Source organism: Protopterus annectens, chromosome 10.part0, assembly GCF_019279795.1.
Source record: "Protopterus annectens isolate FY-2018-M chromosome 10.part0, PAN1.0, whole genome shotgun sequence".
Lineage (NCBI taxonomy): Eukaryota > Metazoa > Chordata > Ceratodontiformes > Protopteridae > Protopterus > Protopterus annectens.
In genome coordinates this window covers 1,693,401,976-1,693,420,891 of record NC_056744.1, presented here as the reverse complement: position 1 = coordinate 1,693,420,891, position 18,916 = coordinate 1,693,401,976, and the positions used below count along the sequence as shown (strand labels likewise).

General features: G+C 41.8%; 1 pseudogene; it reads left to right on the top strand.

The window, feature by feature from the left end:
- The first annotated feature begins 5,068 nt into the window (after nt 1–5,068).
- The window catches only part of LOC122813913, a 107,759-nt pseudogene continuing 93,911 nt past the window's right edge, over nt 5,069–18,916 (top strand).

The window sequence follows — 18,916 nt, the reverse complement described above, 5'->3', positions numbered from 1 at the left end:
AAAGACAACCACAAGGCATTCTATAGTTATGTCAAGAATCTTAATGGCAATGCTCAGATCTGCTCTGAGCTACAACAGAATGGCATTAAATATACTGATCCCAAGGATATTGCCAATATCCTGGCAGATCAATTTAGTGCCAACTTCACCCCTCTCAGCCCCTAAAGGGCCCATCTCAATACCAAAAGATTGCCAAATTCTGGTAATCACGGCCACACAGGTAGAAACCGCACTCTCCAAAGCTAAGAATACAGCATCCATGGACCAGATGACATCCCAGACTGTGTACTACATGAACTAAAAAATGAACTGGCACCTCACCTAAGTGCCATGTTTAATCATAGCCTCACCTCAGGCTTTGTGCCCACTGAGTGGTGCACAGCTACAGTTATCCCACTCCACAAGGGGGGAATCTGCCTTGGATCCCGGGAACTACTGTCCCATCAGTCTGACAAGCCTGATCTGCAAGGGCATGGAACACATTATCATGGAACTTATAAACAAAGACATTGGCAACCTTCAAACACTGGACCCCACCCAGTTTGGGTTTGTGAAGGGCCAATTTTGTCTCCTGAATCTGATTGACTTCTTCGAATCAGTTTCCAGAGCTGTGGACGAGGGTAAGGCAGTCCACACAGCCTGTCTGGACCTCGCCAAGGCCTTTGACACCATCCCCCACTCTGGAATCATAGATAAACTTACTAAGCTGGGCATAAATCCCTACATCACTCGATGGGTTGCCAACTTGCTTACTGACAGAACCCAGACTGTAAAAGTAGCCGACTCCAAATCCAGCTCCAGAAAAGTGACAAGTGGAGTACCTCAGGGTTCAGTCCTGGGACCACTCTTGTTTGGCATCTACTTCTCTGAAGTACAGGCTAACACTAAGGGACTCTGGTTAACAAAGTTTGCAGATGACTGCAAACTGGGAGCCATTAATGAATCCCCAAATGATGTGGATATTCTACAAAAGGGCCTTACAGAAACAGATGCCTGGTGCCAGAGCCATGGGCTCAAGCTTAATGCCAAGAAATGTATAGTTATCCTCTTTGGAAAAAACATGTACTCATGAATTACCAGATAGGTGGCAGGACACTAAACATCGAAAGTGTGATGAGAGACTTAGGGACACAGGTAGAAAGTGGTCTCACTTTCGATAACCACATCGCCACAACAGTCAGGAAATCCTTCTATGTGGCACACCTCATCACTAAGGGCTTTTCATCCAGAAAAAAGGAGGTCATTGTCCCACTGTACTCATCCCTCATTAGACCCATTATAGAGTACAATGCCCCATTTGGTATGTACCTCACAAGACATCTGCAACAGCTGGAAAGGCCACAGAAATACCTCACTAAAAGAATCACAGGCCTAAAGCAGATGCCATATGCTGACCATTTAAAAAAACTCCAGCTGTACTCTGTGGCATATCGTCCACTCAGAGGCAATCTCGGCTTAACATACAAGGCCATGTCAAACCCTGAGCTGTTGGACATGCTCCATTTAAAGAAATCCCAATCCCTCAGAGCCACACGCTCCAGGGATCTAAACCTTGTCATCACAATGAACAAAACATGCTGGAGGGATAGGTTCCTGACCCAGAGACTCCACATACTCTGGAATAGACTGCCCATACATGTCAAGCAGAGTGCTTCCTTGGCCCTCTTCAAAAGGAACCTTGGTGATTGGATGGGGGAATAGGAAATTCACTCTGGGGATCATGTCAGTCGCCCTGCTAGACAGGGGCCCAGAGAAGTAAATATTGTGGGAAGAAATATCCAGGGAATTGTTATGGTTAGGCTTGCATAGGCCCTAGGGCCGATAGCCTAGTACCAACCTATGAACCTATGTTTGAGGGGTCTAGCTCTAAGAACAGGTTTTAGTGACAATGCGCTGTTTATACCTGGTGTTTTCTCTGCCTGCAGTTGCAGAATCCATCTCTGCTCTGCTGTCTCAGTCCTATTCTTTAAGTCACCACCTCTAATGTCCTGTTTCATAATCTCAAGTACTAAAACATTAAAAACATGTTTAAAACCCTGATCCTTAACGTGCTTAGCTAATGCACTGGTTTCTTTTTCATTAACTATATCTCTAATATGCTCCAGAATACATTCTTTCAGAGTTTTTCCTACATAAAAAAAACATAAACTTTACAGAAACTGAGATACACTATATGTTGTGTCCTACAATCAGCATAGAAATCAAAGTTTATAACAAAACTCTGACTAGGATGTGTAAATGCTATATTGGTGTAAATGAATTTGCAAGCCATACAGTGCCTACATGGAAATGTTCCTATCCTTTGTGACATTCTGTCGCTATTTTTATTCCCTGATGGTTTATAACATAATTGTCTTTTCAAGGAACGGTTATTCTTATAACAAAATTGTATCCTTATATCTATGACCTCATCCAGTTCTTCTATGGAATTCAATACAATATGTTCCAGTTCTTTTCGAAAATCTGGCAGAATGTCTTAATGTCACTTGTATATGTAATAGGAAACCTCACTTTTTGTCTGTCATTAGTATGCAAGGTACACCTCTCAACTATTTTATCTGAAAAAAATGGTTTCCCCTTGTCATTGCATGCTTCATACATCCCCCTAATACTAACGTGTATGTCTGCTGCATTATAACCTCTATCAATAAATTCATCCTTCAACATGTCCACTGCCTGATGTAATTTATCATCTGTACTATGTAGCCTGCTGATCCTCATGAATTGTCCATTGACTACATTCTTATTAACATGTCTGGGATGCATACTACTTTTGTCTAAGATATTGTTCTTTCTAGTGGTTTTCCTATATAGTTTTGTGACTAATTCAGTGCGTCCAATTCTATCAATAGTTATATCCAAAAAATTGATAGTTTCAAATGAACAATCATATGTAAACCTAAGGAAATCTGTTTTACCATGTAGATAATCAATGAACAGTCCTAACCTACTGTCTGTATCTCCCCACAGAAGAAAAATATAATCTACAAATCGTGCATACCAGATAATACTATCAACAAACTCATTGTTTTGTAACAAATGATTCATTTCCCATGATACCAATGCTAGGTTGGCATAGCCGTGCCCATTGCTACGCCAACCTTTTGCAGATAGAAATTATCATTGAATAAAAAGACATTGTTTTCAAGAAAAATCTCTAACAAATTGCATATCAGACTCACTTTAGTATGGGTCAATATTCTCTTGGTGTTCAACAGATCACGCACCCTCTCAAGAATTCAGTATCACCGTAAATAATTAATTGATGTCCATGGTAACAAACATAAACTCACTATCAATCGTTGACATTTTTTTCATATAAAGATTTTATAAACATTTTTGTGTCTCTAATAACAGTGTTACTTGTATCTAGCACAGGACGCAGCTGCTTTTCTACATAAATAGACAGTGCTTCTGTGCACCATCCTCTACTAGAAACAATAGGCCTCATGGGAGGTTCAGTCATGCTCTTGTGTATCTTGGGTAATCCATATATCATAGGTATAATAGGATGTTCTACCTGGAAATAATTAAATATTACAATATTATGTCTGATGCAATATCATTCTTAGCAATAGTGTCCTTACCCACTACCAGACAAGGGTACTGGCCCTTGTGACAATCTAGAACAACTGCAGTCACAAGACAACCCATCACTACTGTGGTGGTGCGACTGTTATCTCCCTCTTGTGGCTTTGTTCCCCACCCTGTCTCTACTGACATTTAAGCAGTGCACATCCAACTTGATTATACTGGAATCATTTAACCCAAGCACCTGATCCATTACTGGAACCAGTGACATCCCCCTTTGTCTGTAGAACCTGCTGCAACTGTGTATGCTACTAGCCACGGATTCTGTTATGCACAAATCCAGTGCTAGGTATTGTTTCCTGCTTGGTAAAGAGAGGTCAGCCATTTTAGACATCTCTCATCATCTGAGTTACATTCCCAGTCTGTCAACCAGACTCTGATATTCTCGGGCAGACTACTGAAACACAAATGACAGCCTGAACCATTCATCTCTCTCACATTCACTATGTGATCCACACTAAGACAGTTCAATTTGTACAGGGAAAATATCTTTTATCTGTCAATCAGTCTATCTATCTATCTATCTATCTATCTATCTATCTATCTATGTGTCTATGTGTCTACCTCTCTATTTCTTTATTTGACCAGGTAAATGGGCTGGTCCACTGACTATTTTCATGCAAACAACAAGCTGCTTTGGTAGCTGAATGATTAGAACAGCTGAACCAATGAAATGGAAGGTCTAGGTTTGAGTCTTAATTAAAGCACACACTTTGTTGGTGTTGTGCTCCTAGACATTCACTACGTCCTGTGGTTCTAAACACTTCCTCAGTGACATAGCATTTTAACTGCATTCTGACTCCTGGAATTTAGTTGATGCTGTCTCTCCTTTCTATTTCTTTGACTGATTACATTATGGGTATTCAGCTGGGGAAGGAAAGCGGTCCTCAACGTAATTCTCTATCTATGTTTCATAGCGAGCCTTGTTTATGGGTTAAAAAAATAATTCAGAAATAAAGCTATCAGACATAGGTATTTACACCTCCTCTTTCCTCACGGGGTTGATTGAACTTGGTGGACAAAATACATGAAACTAAATAGACAGAGGAGAAGAAAATTCATTAGTAAAGGGAGATTAAATATGAAAGGAAAGTATGGTTTTGGTATAAAAACGGTGTGTGTGTGTGTGTGTGTGTGTGTGTGTGTGTGTGTGTGTGTGTATATATATATATATATATATATATATATATATATATATATATATATATATATATATATATAAACATTTTCTTAAAATACATAATTTAATTCCCTTTTAAGTCAAAATTTACCAGGTATTTCTAAAGTCTGGACATTAAAATTAAAAGTAAGTGCTTAAAACACTGCCATTCCATCTCAAAAAATAAAACATCTGAACTACATATTGCATTGCCCCTTTAAATGGAGGCGGTCACTTCCCAACACATTCTATTTCCTGTGCTCTGAAAATGAAACTGCAATGTCTTGTTACTATTCATATGGCTTGCAGAATCTGGGCTGTGAGTATCACTTAAATTTGTCAGTTTACCTGAATCTCTGTTGATTCTGTATTGTTGTCTCAAGCTGAATAAAATCTTTGTTAACAGGATTTTATACAGTGTAACAAAACTTTCCTGTTCTAAGTATAGACGGAACTTCCCTTTGAAAAGGTCCAGAGTGAACTGAAAGTTAGTCAGTATGGTTCAAAGATCCCAGAAACTGAAGTTGCGGCATTCAATGCAGGAAACAGACTGCAAAGGCAAAGAAGAGATGCAGAATCTGTGTGCTACAAATGGGAGAACAGAGCAGTGCTGTGGGGAGCACAGACAGAGACTGGAGTTGTTCTGCCTGGAGGATGAGGCCTTTATCTGTGTCCTGTGTGTTCCCAGGCATTCATGTCACAGTTTTGTGTTCCTGCATGAGGCAGTCAGTGTGTATAAGGTAAGTGAATTTGCTCCCTCTGTGGGGATGAACTGGCAAAAGAATTATCCTTCAAAAATTTCAGCCTGGATTTATTTCTTAGTTAATAAGTAGCGTATTCATATAAAGAAATCTGTTTTTTTTTAACACAAAGCAGCATAGAAAGTGTGATGTTTTTCCTAACACAAAGCAGCATAGAAAGTGTGATATTAAATAATATAGTAGAAGGTTATGTAGGAAATGTTTGCCTTTTTTTTGCTGATTACACAAAGTTATGCAGGATGACTGATACACAAGCAGGTTCAGAAACAATGAAAAGTTAATTGTCAAGAGAAGGTGTTAAGCGTGATAGCTTAAATTCATTGCATGTGTCTGTGAAGTAAAATAAACTGAAATTATTGAAAAGGGTTGTGTGAAAGTGTTGGCATTAACAAATGAGGAAGAGTCAGGGTTAGGGTTTCATCTTATCTGATTAACTAAAGGTTGTGGTTCTTCTTTCGGCTTTTCCAGATTAGGGGTTGCCACAGCGGAACTCCAATCCGCTAATGATTGACAGTAGATTTTTACGGTGTGGAGGTGCCAGCCTGACGCCCAACCTTCAACAAAGGCACGCCCATTCACGCATGTTTTTCGAATGCCACTCGAACGCAGGGAGGGCATGCAGACTCCACACAGAATGTGCAACAGCCGAGAATCGAACGGGAGAACCTCTTGCTGTGAGGCTACAATGCTACTGCTGCACCACCGCAGTATTCTACGCAACCATTATGAAGGGGAGTACCCGAAAAGGCTGTTTGAATAGTAGGCTGTATATAAACAGGCATGGTAACACAAAACAAAAACGTTATTGAGCCTTATACAGCTAGAGCTTGCATGAACTGCTAATGAGCAGTTCTGTAGACCTCATCTTTCTAAGGATCCTGACAGTTTGAAGGTAATTTAGTACAACATGAGAAAATGGTGCATGGTCTACACCAGATGTCATGCACATAGAACTTTAGTAAATAAATATATATATTCTTGAACAAAGGCGGTAGGGAAAACATTTAAGCACCACAGAAGTGGTAGTAGAGTGTATGTGGTTGCTATATTAAAAACAAAATAAAAGATGTCACAGAACAAGAGGACATGGCTTTGTATTAGAACATTACCCCACCGCGATTTTCCGCGCAGGAATGGGCGCAGCCTGCATGACTGACAGGGCAAAAATACGGCTGAGTGACAAGCCATGCAAATTATCCAGGGACCTGTTGAATATTCATTCTGAATATTCCATCTGTGACCGTTTGTTGCTGTTTATTTTTTTTCCCCAATTTTTTATTTTTAATTTTTGATATACAGAAGACACAATGTTGCCGTTCTTGAAACAAGGCCATTGCAAGCTAGTTATTAATTAACAGATGTAAAGACAGGTTCAAGTATTAGTGGGACTGAAGGGCAGTATGTACGCAGTACTTTACACCCCCATCCTAATGTTCTGCTTTAAATTGCTTTTGCAGGGGGGGTGCACCCCCCCCCACCTTTCTTACTGAACATGGAAGTCAGTAAATAATGGCACACATTTTAGTTTTACAGTTTGCATTCTTTTGAAATGCATGCTAACATAAAAGTTGTAAACCTAGCAACTTTCTCAGTTTATAAACGCAGACAGTACTTAAATTCTCTCCCTATATTTCGTAGTTTGCCCCCATTCTATTAGGATTTGTTGAGATTTTGACCGTTAAAAGATTGAGAGGTATGTGTCAGTGTTAACAACTGGAACTGTACTTTAAACGTTATGGTTCCAGGTTTGTACCTCTTTTATCTTAGTTTCCGCAATCCACTGTCCCCTGAAATAAATGCAGTCAGACATTAAAAATAAAAAAATCACATTTTGAAAAATACATATCTGCAGACAAGCTGAATGACATGGAAAATTCTTTGTCATATAGGGAGAGGCACCACAAATAAATACTGGATGTCAAACAGCTAAGAAACAGTAATAATTAAAACATTAATAATTAATAATAATTAAAACAATACAAGTAAAGAGATCTTATTTATTTTTTATTTATTTATAGTTGGTTTACCAGGAATGTCCACTGGGCCAGAAGAACCCATTTTCAGTGGAGTCCTGAAAAGCTCCAAAACAAAGATACAAAAGATTACAGAAGTTTGTGCGTTCCTGCACAGAGGACTACAAATAGTTTAGGTGTATGTTATATAGAATAGATAGCGCGCACTTACATTCAATTACACTGTTTTCCATATTCTATTTGGTGACGTTGAGTGTCTCATGTTTATTCACAGTAAGACTAGCAATTTCAGGGAAACGTACAGTAGTGTGCGGGGTTTGGGCGGTCCTTGCTACTGTGCATCTGGTGGGGTAATGTTCTAATACAAAACCGAGGATGCTATCTGAAGACACACACAGCTCAGAGGAGTAAGATGAAGGACTATTTCACAGAAAAGGTGATGAATGATTGGTACAGTTTAAATGAAAAATTGCACTATTAATATAGAAAATGAGTTTAAAAATGTGAGTCAGACATAAATGAGTTCTTGGATGTGATCAGAAATGTAAAGTAAGCTGTTGATTTATCTAATAGAGATGCCACTCTGGGGATTAGGTTATGCCTCATTGCTCTCCATGTCACAAACTGATCTGATCATTCCTAACATACCATTACCACCACTTTAAGGACATAATCAAAAGCTGTGTTGTGGACAGAAACACAATGCGAGAGCTTGTAGACATGTGCCACTGTCACATGGACTCCCACAGATTGTATTGAATCCCATTTCCTGTGGACAGTAAGGTATGGGTAGGTTTGTCTTTCCTTGTTACTGGGCCTTCCAGTGGCCATCATGGGGTACAGTGGGCATATCACAGGCATCTCCCTGACAATTATAAGTTCATTGATGTTGTTATACCATAACATGAGGAATGGCATATGTGGTTCCCACAGAATGAAGAGGAGAGAAGCACCACTAAGCAGACATTCTTTGACATAATAGCCCATTTCCGTGAAGGTCAGGGGCTACCAATTGCACTCACATCACCATAAAAGGTCTACCAGGTCCATGTGGCAATGGTGTGTCAACCTGAAAGGTTTCCACTCCATTAATTGCCATGTGTTATGCAATGTTCAGGGTGTATTATATAGAATGTGTATGAGTGCCATCCAGACAGTTCCCACAATTCCCACATCTGCCACGTCACATACATACTAGCTATATGTTTGCGGTGATTTCCCTTGTGAACATCGTATTGATGATGCTGAATGCACCTACAACCATGGTTTATGACACCAGTAAACAACCCACAGAGCATGGCTGAGACTCCATAGAACTTTGCAGTGTCACATACACTAACATCATTGAGCGTATGTTCAAATTATTGAAGGCCCACTTCCGAGATTCTTTTAGTAGCACACTACAGTATGCTTTGGGAACTGCAACAAGGTATTTGCGGTCTGCACAGTGCTGGAAAGCGTGGTATTATCCAGACAGTTAAAACAGGGGATTACCACTGGAGGACCAGATTAACCATAGTCAGTGGTAGAGGAAGTGCTGGTTGATGAGCTGTTGGAGAAAGTGACAATAGGGGAAGACTATGAGAGGCAGAGGCAGGTGCAATACATTGTAGCACTGGCAAAAATTTGGTGTTTGGTCCACAACTATGTGCCAGAATAGACTCAACATGGATTAAAACTGATTTGTGCAGTACTACACGTAGATTATGCTGTACAGTGCAGCAGACATTACCTATCCATGAAACACAGCAGTGAGTGTAGAGCACAGTTGTCATGTTGCACTGGTGGGGAGACACAGATTGATAGGCACCAACAGTGGGCACATTGGTGAAATGGGGACTAAGGATGTGGAATGGAGGTAGTGACATGGCTTGGTAATTGCAGTAAGCCAAGTATACTTTCCAAGAAGGGGATGATGCTTCCCAATGAGACAAGGTATCCAGATGTAGTAGGTACTTGCTCAGTATGGGTTCCTGGTCACATTGTATTTGCAGATGTTGTTTAACTGTGCATATATAAGCTGTGACAGGTGTTGTGGGATGCCAGTATTGATGCAGATCTTGAATGCCTTTGGCCATAGGTACATCCCCTGTAGGAGTGACACGTGCATCAACACTGATCAGTAAGAATGAAGATGAACTGCATGACCATGACTGCTTGGTCATGCCATGTAGGCTATGCCAGTGCAGGAGGCTGCGGTTGACCACTGGCTTGTAATATGGTGGAGAAGCATTACATGACCCTGACCTACCTGTTCTGTAGGCCATATCCACAGTGGAGGCAGATGAATGGTGACCATGAGAGTGGTATCATCCTAGTGTGACCCCATGGTGGCATTGGAGATGTCTATGTGCCTCTCCAACATGCTAATCGATTGATCCATGTATTGCATGCATTCAGCTATGTTGTTTCACAGCCTGAATACTACATCTGTCATCTTTGCCATGATGGTAGTGGCATCAACTTATGCTTCAATGACTGCACTCCACATCCATTTTATAATGTCTGTGGTGCCTGGTTTAAGCAGTGAGTGGGAGACATGGCATTAACATCCACCGGAACAGCTTCTTCTGACTTCAGTCTGCATGACCTGTGGTGGTACCACTGCACACTGCTGGTGTGTAAGCAGCAAAAGAGTGTGCTGCCACTGTAGGGGTGTTGGGCATGGTCTGTCACTTAATGCATATGGTAGGTTGCTCTCCATAGTAATCACTACTGACAGTGACACTGTATCCCTAGGCCATGATAGGCTTAGGCCATGATCATCATCAGGATGTGATGCTGTACTGGTATGAGGCATGCCATCTTTCACAGAGGAAGTCTGCATGATGGTAGCACCTATGAAAACAGACAAACACCCAGAACCCTACCAGAACCCCATTCCTCAGTTCAACAGTGCTGAACTAGTCATTGGTATCCTCAAAATGAATACATACAAAAGTATCTGTATTGTGGCTATCTATATCCCCCCTGGAGACAATACCAACACCCTAGAAAACATTCTCTCTTGTGCCTCAACTAACATTAAACTAGAAACATACATTCTAGGTGATGTGAACATTGACTGGAATAGAATCAATAACAATAATCCCTCTCTATCTATCAGTCTATTTAATTTCACACAACTAATAAACAGCATTACCAGACCTAACAGAAACAACCCCCACAGGGTCTATTCTGGACTGGATCTTAGTCTCCCACCCTAATAAGATCTCTGACTCTGATATTCTACCAGACACAATGAGTGATCATCTCCCAGTCTTTATTCACCAAGCTTCCCATTCCTCCCCACACCAACACCAATATACCCATACTCATAATCTCTTAAACTTTAACCCTTACATATTTTCGGAAACCCTTAAACTAACGAATTGGGATATCCTAAAAATTCTTCCACTAGATAAAGCATTAGACTCCTTCAATACTACCTTCATCCTAAACTCCCAAGCCCCACCCCAGACAAAATGAATAAAACACAACTCTGTCCCTTGGCTAACAAAGGACACAAAAACACTTATGCTACAAAGAGATAAGACATGGAAACTTTACAACAAAAATAAACACCCAGCCACCCTCCTTCAATATAAGCAACTCTGCAATCTAACCAAAAAGCATATCACTAATGATAAAAGTCTTATTATACCAAACTACAGTCCACTCACTCCAAAAATCCCAAACAATTCTGGAACTCCATCAACTTGCTTATGCACCCTGGCACTAAATTCAATCCCTGTCCTGACAACAATAAAACCGACACAGAAATTGCCACCCTTTTTAACCACTTCTTTACCAACTCTATAGCTGAACTCACTAAGACCTTCCCCAACTACAACCCCTCCCCTTCCCTTAATACCACTTCCCCCTCTACTCCACAACCCCCCACTGCTAATTCTCCCCCTATTTTTCAGCTAAAACCAGTCTCAACTTCCTACATTAAAAAGCTTCTTTCCAAACTTAAGCCATGATCCAATGCCCCCGACAATATTCCCTCACTCTTTCTCAAGCACGCTGCAGACGGTATCGCCATCCCCATCAACATTCTCATCAATAGATCCATTCAGAAATTTTATGTCCCCAAATTATGGAGAGCCGCCTACATCTTGCCCCTCCACAAAGGAGGCAAAAACAATAGCATCTCTAACATCAGACCAATAGCCACTCTTTCTCCATTTTCAAAAGTACTTGAAAAATGCGTTCACCTGCAACTCATGCCCCACCTCCTCAATAGCCAACTCCTCACCCCTACACAACATGGCTTCCGTCCTGGCCATAGTACTACAACTGCTCTCCTCTCTTTCTTAGACATTGTTAACCATGCCCGTGATGCTGGAGAAATTGTCTCCACTGTCCTTCTTGATCTATCCAAGGCATTCGACACTGTGTCCCATACCCATCTTCTCAATCACCTTTCTAACCTCAATCTCTCCTTAGATACCCATTCATGGTTCAAAAGTTATCTCTCTGAAAGATCCCAAGCTGTGAAATGGCAAACTGGTACTTCAACCTTCCTACCTACATCTACCAGAGTCCCCCAGGGATCTATACTCGGACCTGTGCTCTTTAACATATTCATCAATAATTTTCACACTGCAATTCCAAACCCTCATATAGAGCAATATGCTGATGACTCAGCCTTCCTGAGCTCCAGACTAAAACCCAGTTGAACTTCACAACTACAGAGAACTGGATGCTTCAAAAATCATCTCTTCCTTAATGCCAATAAATCCAAAATCCTTCTTTTCTCCCCCACAAAAGGCCATCCTCTTGACGAGCAGTCATTCAAGATCTCCAGCCATACTCACTCCTCTATAGACGTTGTTCCTTCTGCCAAATGTCCTGGTGTTACTATTGATGAACATCTGAAATTTGATACACATATTCAACTGAATATCAAAAAAAAAACATCAGAAACTGGGTACGCTATATAGAAACGCTCACTTTCTCTCCATTGCTACAAGACAAACCCTTGCCTTCTCCAACCTACTACCTTCCCTATTGTATGGTGCTCCACTTCTTACTAACCTCTCAGCTTCCATCTCCTCAAAATTAGAAAGCTGCTACAACTAAATCTCCAAATTTGCTACTAAATCTATTCACTGCACCCACCATTGCACCTCTCTCCACACTCTAAAGTGGCTCAAGCTTCCTAATCATCTAGATTACATTCAACTTACTACAGCCCACAAACTAATCTTTAAACCTACTGTATGCCCTGCTCTAACTAATGTCTTGCCTTTCTACACACCACTCAGACCCCTAAGATCAGCCCAACAAAATCTACTTTCTGTACACAAACCTAAATGACCCCCAGGCCAATTTCTCCTTTCCTACTCACTGGCCAAAAAATGGAACTTTCTCCCACCCCTGCTTAGAATCACTACAAACTCTGAACACTTTAAATCCCTACTCTACTCCTACCTCTCCCAAAACTGGAAATGTAATTGTACCCTTCCAACCTCAATCCCTCTTATGTCTCCTAGACATGTTCTCCTTCAAACGCATCTACTTTCTACTATTTCTACAGCTCCCCCCTCTACTTCAACTGTATATTGAATTTTTCTCCCCTGTGTGCTTAGTATTTAAATACTGTACACAGGCTCCCATCTCTACTTGCAAATTGCTCTCTGAATTTGATTGTAAAAATTATATTATTCACATATTTCATATGTATGTGTTCTTTTGCATTATTCTATGGATAATTTGTACAAATGTATGATTCTATGCTTGCTTGTTTTAATTTATGTAATTGTTTTTATTGTTGCTTGTTTTAATTTCTGTAATTGTTTTTATTATGGAGCTTTTCTCCCTGGGCCTCCACTGAAAATGGCCCAGTGGACCTCCCTGGTTATCAAACTGGAAATAAATAAATAAATAAAATAACATTGATAATATGTGACAATCCCATCTCCCAGTGGTATAGATAACAAGGTAAGCACACAATGAAAGAAAACTTACCTGGTGTTTAATGCCATTATGCCTGTAGAGGAGATGTGGCAGTGATCAGCATCCATGACCTCTTGCATTGGCATGCCACAAAAATGTCTCACTTGTTGTTGTTGTGTCTTTCGGCTTTTCCCGGTTAGGGGTCACCACAGCGGAACTCCGGTCCGCTAATGATTGGCAGTAGATTTTTATGTGCCGAGTTGCCGGCCCTGATGCACAACCTTCAACGAAGGTATGCCCATTCACGCATGTCTCCACACAGAAGATGCTCTAGCTGAGAACTGAACAGGACAATGTCTTACTGTGAGGCGACAATGCTACCGCAGCACCACCACCACAGTCACAAAAATGTCTCACTGAAATATGGAAATACAAACTTGATGCATCTCTAACAGCGACACATGATGGTGCAACCAGTTCAGCACCCACATTCAGGCATTCACCATCAGGGTCCTTCCACTAAAAGGGGATCTCCTTCATGTTGGAAAGAGTATTCTAAAATGACAGATCCCTGCTGTTGACTATCCTTTCCCATTCATTGGTGTGGGCCTGTGTGTGAGCATGCAGAATCACCTCAGTGACCCTGCGAGATACTTATGATGATCTTTTGTAGCTACAAGCTGCATTAATACCTACAACCAGCTCACAGCACATATGTTCTCAGAAGGCCTGGTCAGTCTTGTTTGTGCTCAAAATCCATCGTACATGGCAATGGATAGTGCTTAGTAGCACATTGGTCTTTGTCCAGAAAAACTTCTGGAGGTGCTTCTACTATTTTGACACCAGTTATGTACCTGCACATGTGAACATACATGTGTGGTCAGTAAGCAGGCACAGATATGTCCAACATCATCTCTGTTGCACTCACACCCATGCTGCAGCAATGGCAACCAAAGTTGCCATGTAGCAGCTTCTCAGGCCATATCCCAGTGGTGGTCCAGAAGGGCAACATGGGGACAGACTGTGCTGCCACCTGCATCCTGTTATCTGCCTACACTGACCTCTGCCCCTCAAATCACAATGTATGCCTGTCATACATATTCACAGCCTATATCAGTGTCCAGTTGTGCCTCCCTCACCCCACACATCCACTATGTACCACACCTGAACCACAGATGCAGAGTATGTGCATTCCAACAACATCGTTCTCAAAATGACTAGCCCACAGCGTACACAGTCCACCTCACACTGCTTCTCAGCCATACCTCTGGTAGGCTACTGATGCTTAGATCTCTGCCCCCTCTGCTGTCATTCTCCATTTCAGCCATCCCTATAGTCTCCACTCCCCAGGTAACAACTTGCTGGAGTGAAACCCTACAAAAATAAAAACTGTTCTACACATACAGTCAGCCTCTACCCTGCCACTGGCCTGTGTAGCCTTACCACAGCAGATGTTGGCGAAAGCGACAATAGGGGAAGACTATGAGAGGCAGAGATCCATCTTTGGCATCCATGTAATTCTCATCCCCCTGTCAATAACTTGTTGTAGATCAGTACTCCCCCCAAAAAATATCCTGTCACCCTCCCAACTTGCCTCTGATCTGTCTACCATTAGCACAGCAGACAAATTATATTTTGTTCTCTTTTAGACTGTCTAATCAACTCCTTTAAAGATCCTCTCACTACACTGGAGAAAATGGCAAGATGTTCATCACAGCTGTGGCAGCTGTTTATATGAGGCTGTTTCAGAGCTCCTAGAATGTCAGTTATATTATGTCAGTTTAGGTTAAACGTCTCTGAACTGCACACTTAGCAGAATGTGAACCAGCCCTTAACTGCTCATACACATGCATTGTAGAGTGCAAAGCTCTCTGCACATGCCTGGACAGGTCTGTGTCCTTAAAGGGACAACAGGCTCCTTGCAGTCTGCTCTAAGGCCCCTAGAGGCACCACCCTGCTGCAGTGCTATGACTGTTAGTGCAAAAGCAGGCTACTGTAGATTAAAGTGATATGTATAGGCTCCGTACCTTAGGTGGCCACTGTGCCTCTTCCTTCCCCTTCACATATTTAAATTTTATTTATTTATTTATTTATTTTATTTATTTTACATTTGTTGACCGGGAAAGTATGTCTGTTATCATGTGACTCTGCTAAGGCGCTGGCCTGTGTCCTGCTATACTGCTGCTCATCAGTGTGCATCATGTGGTCCTTGCAACTTGTGTTGTTGCGAAGCTGTTGACAGTTTTCTACTGATATCGACTTGTGCCCATGGCTTCTGTAAGGGCTCCTACAAGGTGCAGGAGGAGGACAAACATATTTCTCCACCTTTTGTATCAGGATCACCATGAGCTCCTCTGTGGGAACTCCTATAAGGGACAAGGTGGATCATGTTGCTAGGTGAACTGAGGGTGAAATCTTTCCACACTGGGATGACTCTGTGCTAATTGCAGTGTCTGCATTGGTGCATGGCTGTACTGATGTTGGGGGTGGTGTTTTCCTGAATCTGTGGTATGACTCGGAAAGGGTTTTCAAGGATATTAATTTCTTGTATTTTAACTCGGGGGTTGTGCCTAACTCATTGCTAATGTCCTGGCTAGTCTGTAGGATGCACTAGCTTTTGAGTATTCTCTCCTTTATGCTGTGAGTGTGAAGGGATATGGGGGAATCTAGGAGTGTGGTTTCTCTCAGGGGGTGGCTTGGGGTTGGGTACAAACCCATGCAGCAGAATGGGTGTGCATTTCATGGTCCTCTGTCTGGCTGTGGCAAGGCTCTGAATCTCAATCTGGTTTCTAGGGTAGTAATTCTCCAGGAATAGGCCAGAAGGAATGTGCATTCCTTGTCAAAAGTGGAGTTGTCATTGACACCTCTCTCCATGAAAAGGAACATCATGAAGGGACAATTCATCAGGCTCAGCCAGATTGTCAGTGACAACTCCAGTTGTATATATGTATATAGTGTGTGTGTGTGTGTGTGTGTGTGTGTACGCATACATATATACACATATGTATATGAACCCAGCCATTGGGGATGTACAAGCCAGTGTATTTCTTCATGCCAGTCCCAAGCCCAGATAAATGGGTAAGTTACATCAGGAATGGCATGCAGTGTAAAATTTTTGCCAGATCAAATATGCGGACAAGAATACAGATTTCCTTACCAGATCAGTCAAGGCCTGGCTTAACAATGACTGCCACCAGTACTGTTAGCCAACAAGGTGCTGGTGGAAATTGGGCTACTGTTGGCTGAAAGAAAAGAAGAGGGGGAAGGCATGCCCAGAGGCAGGAGGAGAGGAGGAAGGTTAGTAATGTGGTAGTGTGAATAGAAACTTTGAATGTTGGCAGTATGACTGGTATAGGGAGAGAGCTAGCTGATACGGAGCAAAGGAAGGTGAAAATATTGGGCGTGCAAGAGACCAGATGGAAGGGAAGTAAGGCCATGTGTATTGGAGTGGTGTTCAACTTGTTCTACCATGGTGCTGATGGGGAGAATGGGTTGCGTTATCCTGAATGAACATTATGTCAACAGTGTTTTGGAGGTGAAAAGAGTATCAGACAGAGTAGTGTTTATGATGTTGGAAATTGATGGTGAGGTGATGAATGCTAGTGTATGTGCTCTGCAAGCTGGGTGTGGGATGGATGAGAGAGAAAAATTTTTGAGTGAGTTGGATGAAGTGGTAGCGAGTGTACCCAAAGGTGAGAGAGTAGTGATTGGAGTGGATTTCAGTGGGCATGTTGGTGAGGGGAACTGAGGGGATGATGAGGTGATTGGTAAGAATAGTGTTAAGGAGAGGAATGCAGCACGTCAGATTATAGTGGATTTTGTGAAAAGCATGGACATGGCTGTGGTGAATACATATTTTAAGAAGAGGGAGGGGCATAGGGTGACATACAACAGTGGAGAAAGATGCACACAAGTGGATTATATCCTGTGCAGAAGGGCCAGTCTGAAGAAGATTGGAGACTGTAAAGTGACAGGAGAAAGCATAGTTAGACAGCATGGGATGGTGCTCTGTAGGATGACGGTGATCAAGAAGAGGAGGAGGAGAGTGAAGGCAATGCCAAGGATCAAAGGGAGGAATTTGAAAAAGGATGATTGTTAGGTGGAGGTCAGGGAAGAGTTAAGACAGGCACTGGGTGGCAGTGAAGAGTTACCTGATAGCTGGGCAGTCACAGCAGAGGTGGTAAGGGAGACAGCTAGAAAGGTGCTTGGTGTGACATCTGGACAGAGGAAGGAGGACAAGGAGACCTGGTGGTGGAACGAAGAAGTACATGAGAGTATACAGAGGAAAAGGTTGGCAAAGAAGAAGTGGGATTTTCAGAGGGATGACAAAAGTGGACAGGAGTATAAGGAGAACTATGGTGAATAGAGAGGTGGCGAAGGTTAAAGATAAGGTGTATGGCGAGTTATATGAAAGGTTGAACACTAAGGAGGGTGAAAAGGCCCTGTACCAGTTGGCTAGACAGGGGGGCTGAGATAGGAAATATGTACCACAGGTTAGGGTGATAAAGGATAATGAGGTAAACATACTTACAAGTGAGGAGAGTGTGTTGGGCAGATGCAAAGGGTACTTTGACGGGCTGATGAATAAAGAGAATGAAAGGGAGAGAAGGTTGGATGATGTGGGGATAGGGATCAGGAAGTGCAATGGATTAGCAAGGAGGACGTAAGGACCACTATGAAGTGGATGAAGAATGGGAAGGTTATTAGTCCAGATGACATGCCTGTGGAAGCATGGAGGTGTTCAGGACAGATGGCAGTGGAGTTTTTGACTAGATTGTGCAATGAAATCTTGGAAAGTGAGAGGATGCCTGAGGAGTTGATCAATCAAATACTTCATCCTGATAACCCTTCATCTCCAAACCCATGCCTAACATACACATCCCAAGAGACTGCTTCTGTCTTCAATTCCTACTTTATTGATTCCATTGGAAAAATAAGTCCTGCCTCCTTAAATTCTGACTATATAAATCCACCTGATCCTCCCTCAACTCAGAATTCTACTAACATGTTTTCCCTTAAACCCATACCTACCAGCTATACAAAATCTCTTCTTCACAAACTAAAACCCTATTCTCCATCTACTGATATTCTACCTCCCTACTTCCTTCAGATTGCAGCAGACTACACAAAGGAGTTAACTCCATAGACATCACCAATTTTCAGATCCATAGCCATCTTTTCACCTCTCTCAAAAATCTTACAAGAATTTGTGCATAAGCAAGTCATGGAACATCTATTACAAGAAGATTTGCTCACCGCCCACACAACATGGCTATCGCCTGAAACATAGCACCGCTACTGCCCTCCTTTCTTATATCATTACTATGTCTCTGGCCAGGGATAACAATATACTAGTGTCATGCTTATTCATAGACTGTATCAAATGCTTTAGATAGATTTCTCTCCCTTTTCTTCTGGACAAAGTCACAAAGCTTACTTTCTCCACCTTTACCATTGCCTAGTTTACTAGCTACCTCACAGACCGACAACAATTTTTAAAATGGATCTCTGCTCTCTCTCCTCCTCTCTCCATCAATATGGATGTTCCT